This window comes from Halyomorpha halys, unplaced genomic scaffold (assembly GCF_000696795.3).
Source record: "Halyomorpha halys isolate HHAL.00 unplaced genomic scaffold, Hhal_1.1 Scaffold819.1, whole genome shotgun sequence".
Classification (NCBI taxonomy): Eukaryota; Metazoa; Arthropoda; class Insecta; order Hemiptera; family Pentatomidae; genus Halyomorpha; species Halyomorpha halys.
In genome coordinates this window covers 270104-292313 of record NW_027106888.1, presented here as the reverse complement: position 1 = coordinate 292313, position 22210 = coordinate 270104, and the positions used below count along the sequence as shown (strand labels likewise).

At 28.1% G+C, this 22210-nt stretch overlaps 1 protein-coding gene across 1 annotated transcript in view; it reads right to left on the bottom strand.

Moving 5' to 3' along the window:
- Positions 1-19639, bottom strand: part of LOC106686447 (uro-adherence factor A) — a 38591-nt gene extending 18952 nt beyond the window's left edge. Inside the window, exon 1 of the mRNA XM_014429767.2 lies at positions 19602-19639. The gene's annotated coding sequence lies outside the window, so the exon portion shown is untranslated. The remainder of the gene's footprint in view (positions 1-19601) is intronic.
- Positions 19640-22210: the final 2571 nt, after the last annotated feature.

Genomic DNA, 22210 nt, shown 5'->3' with positions numbered 1-22210 from the left:
TTAGCTGACTATTTATGAAGTGGATAAGAATTGGCTAGCTACCACAGATATGATTCTTCCTTTTTTGCAGTATTGGGACTATGCTAAGTATTTTATTTCAAAGATCTTATAGTTTCGTTTTGCAATTTTAAGAATTCACCCCACTCAACTTAACAGACCACCAATAAAGAATATTTCACGGATTTTTCCCCTATAGTTAAACCAATATAAAAAACTTGATATAATCTAAAAATCGAAATAGAAATTCTAAAATTAAACTAAATAAAAAGAATATTTCATTGGCCTAGAGCAACAATAGTAAATGTCCAAATTTAAAATTTAGAAAAATGGTAAAACTGAATATCTGAAATAATAAAACTAAAATCTTTTTGAAATAAGGATGGACATATTGCTGTTCAACAAAAACAAAAGAACAGGGGCAGACTTTTCTGAGAAAGTTAAAGTACTATCTTAGATAAAAAAAAAAACAAAAAAAAAAACCGCTGCACAAAGAACTAAAAAGTTTTAAAAATAGACCTGGTCGTTGTTACTCCAAACCACAGACTTTGCATGAGATATAAAATTATGAAACGTTTTATTTTATTTATTTACCTCTGTTATAACCTAGAGATATACAGAAGTAGTTATTTATAATGATACAAGATTGTAAATCAAAAAAGGCTTCTGTACATTCCATAAAAAAATCATCCATTGACTCTTGGGAAACAAATATGGCATTATATGACTCAAGGGTCTCCGAAGTTTGGAGCCTTAGATATCTCGATGTTATTGAAAACTTATAAAATACCTATATGGATGGCCCAAGAATACACCAAACTATGTAGTCCTCTGAGTGCAAAGGTAATCAACTACTCGTCCAAACTGTCATTTATGTCAGACAAGAGACTCCCAAAAAGATGTTTCAACAGACTAAGGCTGCTAGATGCAGAAATCTCTGATGTACAATACAACTGGGTCTCATAAGTTAATGTGGTAGCCCACCAATATGGATGTAGAAATGAGTTCAATACTTCATACCAAAACGGAATATCGAGACATGAACTTCTCATCTGACATCAGAGCATTGAACTCTAACATCAACTCGATCACTGCAGTTTCACTCTACTCAAACCTGAAGCATATGTAACATATAGGCTCACATTAAACTACCCTACGGAAGCAAAACCCCCACTTTCAAGACAAACGAACTCTGTCCATTCTGCAAGCATTATGTCCAACCTTTAAAGAAAATAGACAACATATCTTAAAGCCACCCATATCCGTATCTTGCGACCTACAAAACATCCAAAATATATTAAACATTGATAGTGAAGCTAAACTGACAAGACTCTTTATTTACATCGTAACAGTGTGTAATAAGTTTGATTTTGTAAGAGGCATATAAATAGTAGCATGCAAATAGTTTTCGAAGGCAATTAATATCTAATAGTATTTATATTACGCTTTCTTTTATTTAAAATATTTCTCATTATTTTAAGTTTAACATAATGGAGTAATAAATATTATGTTAATAGTTTTGTATTATCCAGTTTGTTTTATTTTTTGTTTATTGTTTTGTTATGGCGCACTTATTTTATCTTTTGTTTGTTGTTTTTTGTGGTGACGCACTAGACTCATGTTTCGTTATGCCATTGTATATTGTGTACTGAGTTTGTGCAAGACATTGTCTTTCAAAAATAAAATGTATTCCATTCTATAATAATGAGAAAATTGGCCGTGGATAAAACATATGAGGAAAAGATGATTAGAGGTGTGGTCAGTGAAGAATCTATATAAGCAAAAACTTATTTACTAGTGCCAACGTTTCGGCCAGAATTTCTAGCCTTCATCAGGGCTAAGAACAGGATAATAATCAATGTATAAAGGGATTGAATGATGAGAAATTTAGAAAATGGCTAACATTATGGATACATAAATAGTGTTATCAGACATGAATAGTCTAAGTATTATAAGAAGATAAAGGCTGTATGGGAAGAGTAATATTAAGATTAAGTAAGAGGAAAGAACAAATAATAAAATACATAAAAAAATCAAGTAGTAAATATATGTTCAAAATTAAAATTATTAAAAATAAAGTATGAAAGAAGTGGGAAATAAAACGTATATATATATGTAGGTAATTAAATACGCAAGTAAAATAAAAGGTTTAAGTTATGTAGTGTAAACAAAGAAATGTGAATATTTAGTTATAGAAAAAATATTTATAATTAATGAAATATGTAAGTAAAATACCAGAATAAAGAAACAAAATATAAAGTTAAGTAAGACAAAAGAAGTAATTAGTAAATATGACTATAATAATATATAGTGAGCATACCATGAAATAAATATTTAATTACCTATATATACATTTTCTTTCCCACTTCTTTCATTACCTAATTTTTAATAATTTTCATTTTGTACATACATTTGTTGACTAGATTTTCATATGTATTTTATCATTTATTCTTTCTCCTTACTTAATTTTAATATAACTTTTCTCATACAGCATTTATCTTTTTATAATACTTAAACTATTCATGTCTGTCAACACTATTTATGTATCCAAAATGTTTGTAATTTTTATAAATTTATATTATTCTATATATCGTTTTATTCATTGGTTGTTGTCTTGGTTTTTATTTTTAGCCCTGATGAAGGCTAGAAATTCTGGCCGAAACGTTGGCACACCAACCATCTCCTCATATAAATTATTTATTTTTACTCTTTTCTTTGGCTGCTGGGTTGTAGTTTATCGTGAAACCACTTATTATTAATAATTATAAATTGGAATAGAAAAGTGGGGTTGGTGGTATATAACTAAATTTTTGGGTTTACCTCCTCCACACCCCTGAATTCATGACATATCCTAAAATAATCCATGTAATCAAAACTCGTTTTTACTTGAGTTGTGGATTAATCAAGTCTTCTATAAGTATCATAACATTTAAACTGGTTCCTTGCATTATTGATACAGATTATGAGTTAGTGAAATCACAAACCCGTGAGTTAAGCAAAGACAGTGTTATTTCATATTGTTATGAGAGGAGAAACGTATAGTAAGCTGTCAATGTAAACGAATAGTATTCATCTTACTAAGAAATGAGATTCACAGAAACTATACAGCAGGGGTGGCCATCTTTTCTGTATATAAGATCTACTTTTTATCTTATGAGTGTGTCGCGATCGACTTGTCGTAGGCGTAGTGTAAGGAGGAAGAAGCGGTGTGAAATGCATATTATATCTATACACTGTGTTTCAGTATAGTAAAAAGAGCCGGGGAAAAAAAAGGCAGTTATCACACCCCAATTTTTGATTACTTCAATAAAAACTATGTATAATTACTACTCAAAATTGATGAGTCTGCCAAGTATAGGTAGGGGGATTAAAAAATGGTGGCTGTTTCAAAACCTTAAAAAAACATTGTTTTTTAATTCGGAGCTCTTTATCTTAAAAACTACCAACAACACTAGAAAATCTAAGAGAACATTATTTAAAGAAGAGTAAATGTTCTGAAATATTAGCCCTAAAAGAGCTATTTACGTCCAATAGTTCTCGAGATATAGCTGTTTAAAAATCAAAATTTCATAAAAATATACAGAAATATCAGAAGTTAGTTAATTTATTTTGAGAAATCTATATCTCAGGAACTATGTGACGTACAGATGTCTATTAGAACTCAAATTAAAGCCAGTTTAATGGACTATAAAGAAGTTTATGATCTTTACCTTCGTAGGAATAGTAGTTTTCATGATATTTGCTAAAATAAATTGATTTATAGTTGTTCTGACAATAAGTTTGATTTATGAAAAACTTTATTTCAGAAGCCATTGGACGTTAAATTGGACTAGTCAAATTACTAGTTTAATTTACTACAAAATAGTTAATTATGTTTATCTTTGTATGAGTAGTAGTTTTTATGATATTTGACAAAATAAACTCACAAAATGTTAATTTCTAGTTGTTCGTATAAAATGTTCGATTTTTAAAAAAAATATATTTCTAGATCCATAAGACACACATATGTCTGCCTCAAAATAAAGGAAATTTAACTTACTATAAAGTAGTTTATGACACTTATCTTCGTAGGGTTAGTAGTTTTTAAGATATTCACATATGAATATAAATTTAGCAAATGAAAATTTGTTCGAACTATAAATCAATTCATTTTAGCAAATTTCATGTAAACTATTACTCCTAAGGAGATAAACATCATAAACTACTTTATAGCTAGGGCTAAAATAGCTTTAATTTGAGTGCTAATATACATCTGTACGTCAAATGGTTTTGGAGATATAAATTTCTCAAAATAAATTCACTAACTACTGATCTTTTAGTACGTCCCATACAACATTTTTATGAAATGTTGCTTTTTAAAAAGCTATATCTCGAAAACTATTTAACGTAAATAACTCTATTAGGCTCATATTTTAGCAAATTTACTCTTCTTTAAATGACTTTCTCTTAGGTTTTCTTTTGTTGTTCCTAGTTTTTAAGATATAGAGCTCCGAATGAAAAATTAGTTTTTTTTATCGCTTTGAACAGCTGCCATTTTTTATTCTCCCTCCCTATACTTGGCAGACTCATCAATTTTGACTAGTAATTATACATAGTTTACGTTAAAGTAATCAAAAATTGGGGTGAGATAAAATATTTTTTAAATCACTTATTAAGTTTTCGAGGAAGAAAATTAATTTTTAGACCCAAATTTTGATAGCATCATTCCGTACATGCGTTACCTGAAAAATTCGATTTTCCAACATTTTTTCAAGATAGATTTATTACTAACTTAAGATGCATTCTAATTTTTTTTTATCAACTGTAATGTATAAGTTGTACTTTTTTTTCGTTAATATGAAAAAGTTGTTATAAAGCTGTACAGTATGGTTGATAATTTGATTTCAATATTTCGCTTTCGGGTTCGTTTTTTTGGCCAGGCAAATGTATAGTGAAAGAATAATATGACTTACTTTTTGCTAATCTGCTAATAGCTGGTTGAGTACAAATCGTACTGAAATGCAGATTTAAGGCTTATCTACTTATCTAAGAAACAAGAATAATTATTTAATGGGCCAAAAAACTCACATCCAGAGGAATGGAAGGAACATGGATAATTAATAACTTTTGATTGATTTAAAATATGTCTGAAACCATTGCTTGAAAGTTTTGTCTTCTAAAATCGCTTCAAAGTCCACTGTACACAGAATTCCGCCACAGACGATCATGTCTCTTGGCCCTTTGAATTTAATTTATGAAATAATGCCTAAGGGTCGCACACAGGTTTTGATTAAAAATTTAGGGCTTCAAAAATCACTCAGGGTCGTAACAGCCTTTTTTTTTTTTTTTTTTATCATAATTATGCTTTGAGCATTTAAAAAACCCATTTCTTGGCTTGTTATTACTTATGAAAGATGTAATACATTTCAGTAAAAAAATAAACTGAATGAAAAAAAAAAACAGTTTTAAAATAATGTATAGGACATTATTGATTATTTTTACAGCATATATGTTTAATTCTTTTATTTTTAGATCTACGGATCGTTTTTGTATTATTTCCTATTTCATTTATTAAAAGAATTAATTATTTGGAGTAAATTTGAAAGAAATTATGAGAACGTTATATTCTTGTACGATGTCTGTATTAAATGTTTATTGCATCTTTATTATTCTCATGTAATATAAATAGTTGTTTTTAATTCTCAGGCATTTGTTTTGGAATGCAAATAGTTTAGTTGAGGTTAGTTTTGATTTTTTTTTATTAAAATTTGAGAATGTTGTTTAATACCAGTTTATTGTCAAAAGTTGTAACCTAAATATTTTATGGATTTGGCTAGTCGGTTAGGAGTATCATTTAAAGCTATGTTCCAGGTATTGGTTTTTAGTATCAATGTTTAGATACAAACAACATTTGTAAGTTGTAATTTTGTACTGATAAGTATAAAGGATTTAAGCCCATATTCTAAATTTTGTAGCAAACGAAAAATAAAGTTTAAAAAATTCTATTTAAAAACTGATTCGTTCAATGCAGTATTAACCAGAATATTATCATAATATACAATTTTTTGAATAAGCTACATACATTTAATTTTGAAGTTTATTTTTTTCCGAAGTCTGACTACGCAATTAACTCAACATTCACATTTGTTGGACTTAAATCCTTTATACTTATTACAGAATTGTAATATGTATTAGATGTTTTTGTTTTTTTGAAACTTTGTTTAAACACCTTATAAGCACGATTTCTTGTTATATATAAAACTGTACTTTGAACCATGGATAAAGATATCAAATTTTGACAATGATTATACTTGGAATAAAATAAAAAATACACTTAAAACACAAGAAAACTGATAAGAGGGAAACGTGGAAAAACGGAGAAAAAACTTGACATGTGTGGTACAAGTATACTAGTTCAGGAAAAGTGGTGTAAAAACCACAGCGGTTGAATTTGTAGAACTGTTGGTAACTAATAGGTGTATTCATGATATTGTGTTAAATGTAAAATGTTTTACAATGTTAAATGTTACAGGTATAGGATTGTGAGCAGTCTTATTCAGAGTCATGTTAAATGCATGAGAGCTCCTAGCGGATTTTCTGAGCAATTTGTTTAGTAACCGTTCTTTCCAAAAATTCTTTTTATTTTTTACTTCTAAGTTTTGATTACAGTAATTTATTAAAACATGCCTAAAATAAGTGAAAAGTAGAAATTTGAAAGTTTGGCTACTGATTGTCTTGTTTAAAAACGTTCAAAACAATACTAACACAATCAAAAAACAAACTACGAGTAAGTAACCTAACATGACCACTAACAAAATGGTGTAGAGCTCAACTGGTCTGGTCTCAACCATTTTATACGTTTTATCGTTTTAACAGGATAAAAGAAGGAAATATTTCTTCATTTAACATAACTTTTTCCATTTAACATGTTAAACTAAATATCATGAATACCCCTTAATACCTTACATACATATTAACTTTTATTCCAAAATTTGGGATATTGAGTTACGGGTATACTGAAACATAGACAGATCAGTCACTTTATATGGTAGCGAAATTAAACAAATATCATTTCCAAGCCCTTTCATCTAGGCGCAAATTTCAACAACTCGAATTGTAAATACGTCACGCCAGCTCGAAGTAGAAGCGTTTGGTATGCTCTCCATACAATAATTTTTTTAGCATTTAAAAAATCTTAGAATTTTGTTGTTGTTGATTATTTAATCATAGTTGTCCACTTTTTATCCTTTAATGAATTCTGAATGGAATAAAAATTTTCCTTTTTTGTCGAAAATTAATTTTTGGTAAGCCAAAATAGTATTTTAGACGTGTGTCAGCAGTAGTGTCACAAAAAGAGCAAGTTGAAAAGATCAATTTATTCAGTCAGAATAGAAATATCAAGGTTTATTTATTGGTTGCGAGTGGTTTGGTGCTATCAAGATAAAATATAGCACTGTTAAATTAATAAGTTATAATAGATGAAAAATAAATAAATGAATAGATAGAAATGAGATACATCAAAGAAAATTGGACATAAAAATTCTTATACGGCATGTAAATGCTATGTAAATAAAGTAAATTTCCAAAATTTAAGATTTGAAATAAGAGTGAAATCCTGAAACTCAATTATTATTATTTTATTTGGTGTAAGTAGACTCAATGATTTTTCACCAAATCACAAGACTTTATATTTATCAAAATAATTAATCTTTATTACCATGCTCAATCACAATGTGGTAGCAATGTCTGAATATAGGAGAGTTTTTGTTCTTATATGTAAATATATATGTATAATACCACATAGAAAACTTTTTTGTTTGAAATACACAAACAATAAAAAGTGAGTTGTACTAAGCGATTTCTCTTTGAAGAGAAATAAATAATACAATTTTAAACAGACAGCCCAAGCTTAAACAATTAAGATTATTTTAAGTCTATTTTCTGATCACATTTAGAATACTTGACAACAACATGATCTCTTATTTATCTGTTTCTTCAACATTATATTATTTCACCTTCTTGCTCTTCAACTATTTACGGAATTATTTATGTTCTGATGGTATGGATTAAATCATTGACATTATTCTTTGTTCATTCTTCATTTTCCCATGGAAAAATTTGTAAATTTAAAACTATGTTAAACACATTTAGAATTAAATTTTAATTTAATTTTGAAACAAAGCTTGTACTTGATAAAATATCATATTTACAAAGAAATAAGATGTTGAATAAATAAAAATTGGAATTTTTTTAAAGGCTATTCTTTAAGCAATGTTATGATGAGAATTTGATACATAATAATGATATTTAAAAATAATTTAAAAAATTTAAATTTAAAAACAAAATTTGAATAGCTAAAGAAAATTCAGAAATTCTTCCTTCTTGTTTTCTTCTTCTTTCATTCTGTGAATTTAAATTTAAATAAATAAATCATGCCATAAAAATTACTTAATCATGTACCACTGTTAGTTCACTATAGTTAGTTATGTTAATGTTATTAGTAATGATTCTCTGATATTAAAAATATTTCATTACAAAAACTAAGATAATGCATATACAATAAAGAAAATATAATGAAATCTAAAAAAGAAAATCAATTTAGATGAGCAGATTATTTATTATAAATAAAAATATAATCATTATCCTCTTTCCAGGATATATCTATTAATATAATTGTTTTCGGAATGCAGTGAAATGTCGATGTTCAAAATGGCTGATCCAACATGGCGACTATACACCTGCTACCCCAATAACACTCAGGTAGAAGAGGCCTGTGGATAAGGAGAACTCATTTATTTTTCAAATAAGTTCACCTGTCATTTTGATTTTATAAAATTTTTTAATTTTCGGTTTTTTATTTATTGCTAGCAGACACGGCAATGCTTGGTAATAATAAATTAATATATTAAATTATTTACACATTGGATTAATGATTTAATTATTATTATATCTACCTAGTTTATGGCAGTAAATAACATTACATAATAAAAATATATGGTGAAAAAATAAAAATAACTTCAACACGACTCGACCCATCTACATGAAACTTGGGAGTGGTTAAGGGCTCAATAATCTGCACCAAAAAATTATTATGAACGATTATATGAACAATAGACACCGGGAGAAAAAAAAATATATCTAAATAAATTAAGTTCAAAAATTTCTAATTTTTAATTTCATTGAAACATTTTTAAAGTTTCAGACGATGCTATAAACTTTTTCATAAAATAACTTTTTTTTAACCTTCTTTGCTGAAATCATTATTATTATTATTATTTTTATTCATTTATTTAAAATTGGAAAAATTTGCAAAAAGCCCGATCAAAATCGGATGAACGGTATGGCACCGCATAGTGAACGAATAAACAAATATTGATTTTTGTTAATTAGATTTGAGATTGATTAAGTGTTTTACTACCTTTCAGGGAACTTATCAATGAAGTGTAATTGAGTATATATAAGGACCAATCAAATTCGATATACCTCTGAGGTGTCTACTGTGTTGTGGAGAAGATGCTTTCCAATCAAAAGAGTAAACACTTCTAGTAGAAGTTGGAAGGGGGTGCTTCAAAATTCGTTAATTAAGGGACTCATCATCCCTACTAATTGGTTTTATTTTTGTTTTATAAAAACAATGAATCCTAATTAATATAGTTTATTTATTCGCATTGTCATTTGTAATATTTATATTCTTTTTTATTATTTATTTATTGTAATTTACAATTGTAAAAAAAATACAATAAGTAAATATGTGGAATGTTACAAACACTTGAAAATCTTGGGAAGGAACTAACCCAATGGTGGTACTTCAAAGATTAATTTAAATTAGTAGGTCCCGTGGCCATCTTCTTTTCCGACTTCTCTGAGGATTATCAGGGATTGTTAAGGATGAGAGATCAAGAACTAATAGGTTTGGATAGGTAAGGAGTTTGGAATGAAAAGGTGCATATCTATTTCGGGCCAAATCTGCAAAAAGGGATGTTAAGTCTTTGAGGATAAGTTTATTTTTGACGAAATAAGGAGCATCAAGGATTTAACGGAGGATTTTGGATTGTAAAAATTGGATACGGGAATTTAGTGGTTTGCTAGAGCCCCAGAGCTCAATTCCGTATTTCAAAATAGGTCTATTTATATTCAAAGATTAGAGTCGGTAATATTCAATAAAGTTGACAATTTTCTTTAGGACTACGTTCTTTGGGATATAATTGAAGATTTATTTTTATGTTATTCTTTTATGCTGTTTTAATACCAGTGTTTTAAGCAGTTAAAAAAATAAAACCTTTTCTAGAACTAAACTGTATTTTTATCTTTTTTTGAGTGTTACCTATGTTGTATATGAGGTCAAATGATGTAAGTACTACAAATTTAAAAACATGTTTATAGTACGAAAAAATATTTTTTTTGTATATATATGATTTACCGTGGGTGCATTAGAAGGAGATGCCCAAGAAAAACAAAAATAGTTTTTAACTATTTATTGATGCTTAACGTTTCAGCCCACACTGCAGTTCTTCATCAAGGAATTAGCGTACACCTCTACCTATCATAACAGATCTGATTAAGACTTGCAGTGTGGGTGAAACTTTGGCTATTTATAAATACATAGTTGAAAACTATTTTTGTTTTTCTTGACCTCAACCCTGACCATCGCCTTCTAAAAATAATCTTTGTGCCTCTATCAATGATGTTCCAGCACATCCCGTCTCCAGCAACGGCCTCTGCTAAGTTGATGAAAAAAGATGGAATTATCTGTATGATCACGTTTATCCTCACTCCCCCTCCTCGGAAGTTAAGTGACTTGAAACATGAAGTAAAATACCTCCAATCATATACTAATGACGATTATGTATGGAATGTACTCAAAATATAACGTAATTGACGCCTGAAAAGAATATGGCATCGAGACCTAATATAGAAATGTCATTAGAGCGCTACCAATGGGTAGTTTCTCTACATTCCTGAATCATACCATTATAATCTAACATCGAATTTACTAGATGTATTTTTAAGTAAGTACAGTTGTGTATGTCAATATATAAATTAAAAAAACCTTATCGAAAATATGTAAATAACCCTCTTTCTAAAGAAACGATATCAACAATTCGTAAGAGATGCCATCCAACACACGCCTGATCTTACTACGAGCTATAAACGCAACAGGAACCAAAGTATAATCTGAAAGGGCAACATAATCTATTGACGAGACATTGCTACTCATGCGTGAATCGAACCCCCACGGAGTCTAAGGTTTGGCCAGCAATATTTTTTACAGTGTTAATAATAAATAATTTTTATTTTTTATTTACCGACAATGGACTCGAGTATCCAAAATTCTAATTTCTTAACTTATACCAACTGTGTCCTATAACTACTGATATTCACTCTAGCACTAAGGGCTTTCAAATAAAATTAATATTATTATTACTAATCAATATGAACTTTTATTGCTAAAATTATTTATATTATTTACAAACCTATTATATGACCCTATGCTCTCAATGAACCACAATTAACGAGGGCGCATGAGATATTTGTTTTAAATTTTAAGATATCAAAATGATTGAGAATAACCGAATTAACAGTAGCGAGGAATATTAAATATTGCAGTGTGAATGTTCATCACATTCTTGTATTGGCCTTTTTTAAAGAGAATTTCTGATTCACATTTTTAAAATACGCCAGCCAGATTAGGGTCAAATTCAAAAAGATCTGAAACAGGGGTATATGTTGCAATAGGTTATGTGGTAGTTTTTATTATTTTTTTCATTTATATATAGGTACGAATAGATAAAAAACAAAAATGCTAACAAATAAAACATCGAATTTTTCGGAGACATTACACATCTAGAAATTTTAGGAATTTTTTTATTCCTCTTCGAAAGGGTATCACAACTTAATGATACGGCAAATTATAGACTAATAATATAGTCATGATATATATGAAATGACGATTTTTTGTTTCAGATTTTTCAAAAACTGAAATATAGTGCAATGCGTATGCAGTTAGGGAGTGACCTAATAGAAAAAATTAGAACTAAGAAAAAGATAAATGATGTAAAGCATCAAATTCTACCACGATATTCAAATAATATCGGAGCCAAATGCTCCCAAAAGTTCTAAGTCCGATTTATTACCATTTCATACTTATACCCACATGTACTAGAAAATAACTAACAAATATCATTAAACATAGTATTAAAAATTTAGTGAGGAAAGTAACTAAATTTTTTCAGAAGTAAATTTGGGTTTCGGTCAAACTACCATGATATTATTTGGCTCCCAAAAGTTCAAACTAAGTTGAATTTATTAGCTCATGTGTTATTAGAAAATAACTAACAAATATCATAAAATATGGTATGCAAAATTTACTGAGGAAGTAACTGGAAATTTTCAAAATAAATTAGAATTTCAGTCAAACTACCATGATATTATTTGGCTCCCAAAAGTTCTAAATCCGATTTATTAGCATTTCATACTTATACCCATATGTACTAGAAAATAACTAACAAATATCATTAAACATGGTATTAAAAATTTAGTGAGGAAAGTAACTAAATTTTTTAGAAGTAAATTTGGGTTTCGATCAAACTACCACGATATTATTTGGCTCCCAAATGTTCTAACTAAGTTGAATTTATTAGCTCATGTGTTATTAGAAAATAACTAACAAATATTATAAAATATGATATTAAAAATTTAGTAAGGAAAGTAACTAAAATTTTTCAGAAGCAAATTTGAGTTTCGGTCAAACTACCAAGATATTATTTGGCTCCCAAAAGTTCTAAGTTGGATTTATTAGCACTTCATATTTATACCCATATGTACTAGAAAATAACTAACAAATATCATTAAATATGGTATTAAAATTTTACTGAGGAAGTTACATGAAATTTTCAGAAGCAAATTTGGGTTTCAGTCGAACTACCATGATATTAATAAACAATACGGGCTATAATAACAATCTCATAATATAGGTAGCTACAATAATCCCTACATAGATCAAAACAAAAAATGAAACTATATTGTAAATTTGGGTATCGGTCAAACTACCATGATATTATTTGGTTCCCAAAAGTTCTAACTATGTCTGATTTATTAGCATATGTGTTATTAGAAAATAACTAACAAATATTACAAAATATGGTATTAAAAATTTAGTGAGGAAAGTAACTAAAATTTTTCAGAAGCAAATTTGGGGTTCGGTCAAACTACCAAGATATTAATTAGCTCCCAAAAGTTCTAAGTTGGATTTATTAGCACTTCATATTTATACCCTTTTTTACTAGAAAATAATTAACAAATATCGTTAAATATGTTATTAAAAATTTACTGAGGAAGTAACTTGAAATTTTCAGAAGCAAATTTGGGTTTCAGTTGAACTACCATGATATTAATAAACAATACGAGCTATAATAACAATCTAATAATATAGATAGCTACAATAATCCCTACATAGATCAAAACAAAAAAAATGAAACTATATTGTAATTCATTTTGTTAAAATTTACAAGTTCATTTATAACTCTTCTTATATTTAAGTTTAAAAATCCAAATGGCCATTTTTTTTCCAAACCAATAAATTTGTTGTAATTTATAAGCTGAAATGTTGAACCATGCAATTATTATTATTAATACTGATAAAATAGGGGAAAAGAAGTTAATCATGATTTGAAAAAAAAATTATAATAATTGTGTAGGGCGTTTTGTTTGTTGCAATCGGTTGCCGTCGTATTATTAATTAACAACTAGAAAAAATGTCCAGTATAAAAAAATTGATATAGTAAAACCCAAAATATTTAAAATAATAAGATTAAACAACCAAATCAACCTTATTTTTTAATTTATGATATTAATACGTGAAAAGATTATCTAACCTTGTTTGCGTCAAAGTAAACTCACTAAATACTCACAACTAAGAAGTAAGACTGAAAACTGACGTAAGTAATTGTCAATAACCCTATAAAGTTATATTGAATTATGAAGGCCTGGAAGCGGTGTGGGAACCCAAGTTAACAATAACAATCAACATTGTTTTTTTATAACAATGAAGCATATTCAAGAGAATTTTTATCAACTAAACAAGACCTCTGATTAATAAATAGCATTTTTATTGTTTTGTTTTTTTGATATTGAATTCGACGCCACGTTTTAAACAATGCTTTCCTTTAACTCACTATTTTCTAACATTTAGTAAGGAAGAAATAAACAAATTATTAAATATAGGCCTATTTGTGGAGCCTATATGAGAAACTTGTTTAAAATATTAAAATTTTTATTATTCACCTCGAAATCATCAAATTAACGCGAAAAAGTGAAAAATTTACAATTTTAAGCTACTAAAATAAAAATCGAGCAATTTTGAATTTCAATATATCATTCAAGTTCGTTTAAACCAACAGAACGGAATAAAATGACCAATAATATGGAAATCCGTTACTGATGATTTTCTAAATGCCCTGTTGCTAGGAAGAGATTCGGTGTAAATTACTCTACCGCAGATCGCAGTTATAGTACAAGAGCCCAAGAGGAGAAAAAAGGCAGTTATTTCACCCAAATTTTTTATTACTTTACTGAAAACTATGTGTAATTACTAGTCAAAATTGATGAGTCTGCCAAGTATAGGTAGGGGGAATAAAAAATGGCGGCTGTTTCAAAAAGGTAAAAATAATTAATTTTTTATTCGGAGCTCTATATCATTAAAACTACCAACAACAATAAAAAATCTAAGAGAGTATCATTTAAAATAGAGTAAATTTGATAAAAGCTAAGCCCTAGTAGAGCTATTTACGTTCAATAGTTCTGGAAATATAGCTTTTTAAAAATCAACATTTCATAAAAATGGAGAATTGTATGGAGAGACCAATAGTTAGTTTATTTATTTTGAGAAATCTATTTATCAGGAACTATGTGACGTACAGATGTCTATTACCACTCAAACAAAGCTAGTTTAATGGGCTATAAAGTAGTTTATGATGTTAATTTTCGTAGGAGGAGTAGTTTTCATGAAATTTGCTAATAAATTGATTTATAGTTGTTCGGACAAATTTTCATTTACCAAATTTATATTCATATGTGAATGTCATAAAAACTACTACCCCTACGAAGATAAGTGTCATAAACTACTTCATAGTAAGTTAAATTTCCTTTATTTTGGGTGTTGGCAGACATATGTGCGTCTTATGGGTCTAGAGATATATTTTTACAAAAATCCAACATTTTATACGAACAACTATAAATTAACATTTTGTAAGTTTGTTTTGTCAAATATCATAAAAACTACTACTCCTACAAAGATAAGCAATATTAACTACATTATAGTAAATTTAACTAACTGTTGAGTGCAGGCAGACATCTGTACGTCTAATGGTTTCTGAAATAAAGTTTTTTATAAATCAAACTTATTGTCCGAACTAAATAAACTTATTTTAGCATATATCATGAAAACTACTATTTCAACGAAGGTAAAGGTCATAGACTACTTTATAGTACATTAAACCAGGTTTAACTAACTGTTGATATTTCAGTATATTTTTATGAAATGTTGATTTTTAAAGGACTGTATCTCGAAAACTATTTCATGTAAATAGCTCTATTAGGGCTGCTATTTCTTATATTTACTTCTTCAAATAATGTTCTTTTAGATTTTCTATTGTTGTTGGTAGTTTTTAAGATATAGAGCTCTGAATGAAAAATTAATCTTTTTCTAAGGTTTTGAAACCGTCGCCAATTTTTATTCCCCCTACCTATACTTGGCAGACTCATCAATTTTGACGAGTAATTATACATAGTTTTCAATTAAGTAATCAAAAATTGGGTTGAAATAACTTTCTTTATTTTCTTCCCGGCTCTTGTACTACTAGAACTAGTGCAGAAATCATTTAACAAAATATTAATTATTACTTTTGTGACATTATTATTATTTATTTGACTTTTTTTATAATCACAGTTTTATATGAAACATTGATGAACGAAAATGCAATTTTCATGAAGTAACCCCAAAACGTGCAATATACAACAAGAGTCAATAAAGCTCTTTTTTATGATTCGAATATTTTTGTCGAGGTTTGGCTGAATTTGAACCCTGGGGACAAAAGGCGTAATTGCACAAAAAACCGGTCATTAGTTATGCTGAATGAATAATATCGGTATGAGAATAATAATTTCTGTATAGATTAAAACAAAAAATAAGGCTGTATGCTTAAGTCTAATTTTTTTTCATATTTTTGTTAAATTAATTAGATCTCTAACCTTCTAATTCTGTTTGAAAATTCAAAAAATCCAATTTTTTGTATTTGTTGGTTTATTAGCGCTTTACCATTACCATAGGAGCAGGATGATAAAATTTTCCTACCACCTTCACAGCTGCCCCAAAAAGAGTCATCCAAACGGAACAGTTTTTTTGGCTTTCAACAGTTCTCCAGAAATCGGATTAATAATTTTTGTTTTTTAAAAGAATTCTTTCCCATATGTACAGGAAAATATCTTACAAATATTTACTGAATATAATAACTTCAAATTCTCAAAACCAGATTTTTGTTTTGGTCGATCTGCCTTTATTATATTAATAAATAATACCTTATATAATAATAATCAATAATATTGAATATAGACTAAAATAGAAAAAAAAAAGCCATTTTCAACCATGCAATATGTTTCTTAATTATTATTATTATTTAATATGACGTAATAAGAAAAAAAATAATATCTTGCTTAGAAAAAAAAACACCTGATAATTTTAAGTTAGTATGTCCCCCTGTTTTGTGCCAGGTTTAGCCTTGTTAATGAATGAAGGCTCCATCGATCGCTGTTACTCCAAGAACTGACCTGGGACACTTCCCGACAGTTGGGGTGTCATATCGGCTGGAATAGTACGGGTGCTCTAACAACTTCGGGAAGAAGCGAATTCAACGAGTTTGGGATGGATAATTTATTCCATATTATTCTAAAAACTTGTACAAACTACAAATATCGACTTTGATGATAATTGATGATATTGCTTTGACGAGTAATTATTTATTATGTATACTAACCACGGCCAAAAAAGGTTTTTCTGAACAAGTATATGTTCAACAAGGTTTGCTAACAAATTTTCGTTTAAGGAAATAAAACATTGATAAAAGTAAATGTTCAGTAAATGTTAAAACTAATAGACTATTATCAACGGGGCCAGACCATTTTTAAGCTTATTAAAACTTTTAAGTACTAAATAAATAATAATAATAATAATAATAATCCGAATTATTTTTAATATTGATGTTCGGAGAATAATTTATCATTAAAAAAAAAAAAAAAAAAAAAAATAGAATCATGAAAATGTTTGTAAAAATATGCATTTATAGACTTTTAATTAATTTAATTTATTTATGATACGCATCATTTGTTTCTCAATTAATATATAATAATAAATGGACATTAAAGATGTGAATAACGTGCGTATGTAGAAACATAAACATGCTTGTGTGTAAACATATACATGTTTACATCTACTTTCCAAAAAATAAACTTGTCAGAAATAATTTATCAAAATTTGCTCATATTTTTAGTTATATTTACATTAAATATTTAATATTTAGTTTAAATCATATTTTATACATCTATATTTTGTAAAAGAAAAAAAATATGTACTGCACATTCATTGAAAATTTTCAAATAATAAACGCACAAAAATGAATACAATAAAGCTATTTCTCAAAAAATTAAAATTTTTAGTTATTTAGACAGTAGTAAAGAACTATGAATTAATCACTAATTTTCAAAACCAATACAACTTATTTTAAAATAGATGTTTTATAAGACGAATGTTTTATGATGTCATATTTTTATAAACGAATAGAAGTATCGTTTATAGTTACTTATCATTAAATTCGACAATTCTCCTCATCAACTCAAAAATAATAGTAATAATTAAACAATAATTATCATATAACGGTTTAGTTCCACATTTATTGGTGCGATTTATTTATTTCAACTTTTCATATTCGAAAAATAACTTTTTCTAATCTCAATTTACTGGAAATGGAAATTCGAATTATTTTTTGTAAATAATATTATTACGTCTCTCTAACTAATAAACAACACATTTAAATGAGAATTTAATCGTGCACAAATAATATATAAAGGATGAAAGTCAAACACTCCTTTAGTTTTATATGCTGCAAAATTAGAAATTTCTGAGACCTGAATGGTAATAATTATACTTATTTCAAGAATTAGGAAATGACTTCCACAATAGCTTATAAGAACTACTTAAATTAATACTTCATCACCATTAATGTATTTTTATTGCCATTTAATCAATAAATTTAATCAAACCATTTATTTGTGGAAAAAAAATTGTTTGCTTATGATACGTTAAAACACAAATGGGACGTGAAGGCCAAGAGCAAATCAAAATAATAATGCAATATTTCAAAAAGCTACAATCAATTATAAATTTATATACCTCACGTTCCTTGGTCAAGATCAAATCCTTTAATCCGTCGTAATTCCAACAAACATACATTGAATTTCAAACAAAAATTCTTTTTAAGTTTTATATCATTATCGACATTAGTAATTCCATGATTACTCATTGATAATGTTTATCATATCTGATTAATTAAACGATAATGATAAATGATTAATTACTGATAATGCTGTTGGGACTAGCTGGCTTTGATAATCTTTAATTTGAAATCTGAAGATATTTTATTATTTGAATAATTTTAAAAGCAATTTATAAATATATTATTTGTTTCCCTTCTATCTACGTAATTTCCCCGGCCATATTAATTAGCAGCAGTCTCATTTGCATATTTTTATTTTGTTGTATTGCGCAGTTGGAAATCAATTCCTACTTACGATAGGAGCTGATTAGGTCGAAGATATAAAAAAATATCTACGGTTTCAGATTAACTCAAGTAACAATCACACTGATTTTTATCTAGTTAAAGTGTGTTTAAGTTTTAACATTATATGTTTCAGAAATCAATACACATAAAATTAGACAACATTATTTAAAGTTTAGAATAATTAAAAATCTAATGCAAAGCAAAGTTTTTTTAAATTTAATCTGGAAAATAATAATTTTAAATAAAGACGTATTTAAGTTTTGAAAAAATTAACAAACAATTTATCAGAATTTATTTTTAATACTTACAAAACTTAATTGAATACTAAGTAATTTCATTATAATATGAAATATGTGTAAGCAATAAGTAATTTTTTAGAAAGAAAACAATAAATCTTTACATCTGTATTATTTAAAAAGGCATACAGTAAAATAACGTCGTATCACTTTAAAACTTAATCCACACAATTAATTGATTTGATGAATAGATATAGAATGAAACGATTATATTTAATTAGAGAATGGTGAAAAATTATTAATTAAAAATAAACATCGAATATTATTAGTAAACATCACTTAATTATACAATAAATTGTTTACATTAAGTTGTTTAGTTTTGTTAGATTTCGTAATGTAATTAGTAATGAGTAAAAAACAGAAAACAAGTTAATAATACAACATCAATAGCTCACTGATACATATAGAGACAATAGAAGAGAATATAAATGAGAAGAGTGATGATTATAAGAAAGATAGAGAAAGATAAGGAAGACTGAGAGATGCTTGATGATCCCACCTGAAGGAGTGACTGACTGAGACCTGTCTAGATCGGCTGGTAGGAGCGGAGTGAGGGTGGCTGCTGGACCCTCGCCACCCCACCACCCTTACCCCCACTCTCCCCCACCCTCCCCCACCCTCCTCCTCCCCCCTACCTACCTGTAGCTGACGCAACCTCAATGTTTTTATTTATCTTTCCTATATTTTATAATACTCTTGTATTCGCTCCCTCTCATCTCAGATCAAAATAATCAAAGCCAAAAATAATTTCGAACGATCACAACCCAAGTCCTTCTTTATTTAATTATTAGATGTTGAGCAATTTAATTTATTTTGCTCTATTTCTCAGTAACGAGTCTTTTTAATTATACGTGGTAATAATTTGATAGGTTTTACGTAATTCGTTCAACATTGATTTTCTTCCTGCTTTTTAATTTTATTTTCTGGTTTAGCTATATATATTTTTTTCTGTATATGTCATAGTAATTGGTGAGTTAATTATTTAACTACTATTTCGATATATTTGAAAACTATCGATGCGATATATATTTTTACTTTTTCATTAATTAATTTTTTTATGACTTTCCTGGTCATTTCTGACATATGGGGGCAAGGGATTATCTTCTGATTACCACCCTATTTTAACCATTGTGAGGGGTCAAGTTTTCGTGCACGACCACCGCAGAAATAAAAGCCGACCGATTTTCTTCCTACCTTTCTAATTTTGTGTCTGTAGTTAAACCATATAACTTTGTTTTCTGTGTAGGTGATAGCAATTGGTGAGTTAATTATTTAACTACTATTTCGATATATTTGAAAACTATTGATGCGATATATATTTTTACTTTTTCATTAATTTTTTTTTTTATGACCTTGCTAGTCATTTCTGACATATGGGGCCTAGGGGTTATATACTGGTTACCACCCTATTTTAACCATGTTGAGGTGTTAGGTTTTCGTGCACGACCATCACAGAAATAAAAGCCTACCGATTTTTTTCCTGCCTTTCTAATTTATTTTTTTTCTAGTTAAACCATATAAATTTTTTTTCTGTGTAGATCATAGTAATTGGTGAGTTAATTATTTAACCACTATTTCGATATATTTGAAAACTATTGATATGATATATACTTATATATTTTTTCTTTTATGACCTCATACCTATTATAATTTTTGAGAGGTTTTCTACAGGTGGCCACCCTATTCTAATCATGGTGGTCAATTTTTCGTGTGAGACTGCCACAGAAATAAAAGTCGACCCCACAGGACGGATTTAAACCGGAAACTGCCATTTTTGTGCAAAAATCTCTGCATTGTTTCTGTATTTTCATGAATTCCTATACCATTCACGGTGCTGAATTCAATGAAATGTATTTATTTATTTTTAATTATAATATTTTGAGGTGTAAACATTTAGATTTTTCCAGCATTAAAATAATTTTTTCCTATAAATAATACAATATTCTGATTCATATTAGTTAATTTTATTATTGTCTCTTATTAGTATTTCCAAGAAGGCCCCTGACATCGTAGGTCTCAATACGTCAATGAAACTTACACAAAAGTTGCTCCAATATGTACAGTTTTGTGGAAAAATAGTCACATCACAAAGGTCAATTAAACTCATTTTATCTAGTTTATCAAAAATGTGAAAAATGATTTTTTCCAGTATTAAATTTTAAGTAGAAAAAAGATATTTCAAGAAACAAACCTGCTTTTTAAAAACTACAATTTAACACTCTTTTTTTTTTTTTATTGACTGGGCCAAAATATATTTTTTTGTATAGTTTAAAACAAAATTACAACAACCAGTAAAAACTCACTTTTTCACAATGTCGTTATAACGTCTGTAAGATCAGGTCTACGGCTTACAAATATTGTTTGATGGGAGAACTAATTATGGTGAGTTCGTTTATAGGAATTTGAGTGTAAGAAACCACACTCGTCAACATGATTAGACACATTTCATTTTGGAAGGTATTTCACTTTCTGAGCGCCGCTGCAGCCACGAGCCAAGTTGGTGTTTTAACTCGCTCGGCAACGAACGGCTCAATATACCCTCACTCCATTCTATACTACCACTGCCAACTTAACATAAATGTTTTAACTTTATTTTTTTATAAAACTTTATATTATAGTATTCACTTTATATTTTATTATAGTATTCACAACTATTAAATTAATCAACATAATGCCAAAAATACTTTTTCAACTATTCCAGTTAAATTGTCATAAAATTACTTAAATATTAACTGTAAGCTTAAGCTGATGCTTTTTATCTAAGAGAGCTCTAACCTAAGTAATCATGCCAAAGAAATTATTACATACCATTATCAATCCTACAGCCATGAAGAGGTAGCCACCCTTTTTTAATTAGTGTCATAATACTAATGCACACTTCAATTAATTACTACAAAATAAGTATTCTATGTTAAAACTGAATCTACAGGGATTCTGATAGTACAAGAGCCCAAGAGGAGAAAAAAAGGCAGTTATCTCACCCCAATTTTTTATTACTTTAATGAAAACTATGTATAATTAATAGTCAAAATTGATGAGTCTGCCAAGTATAGGTAGGGGGAATAAAAAATGGCGGCTGTTTGAAAGCGATAAAAAAATTTAATTTTT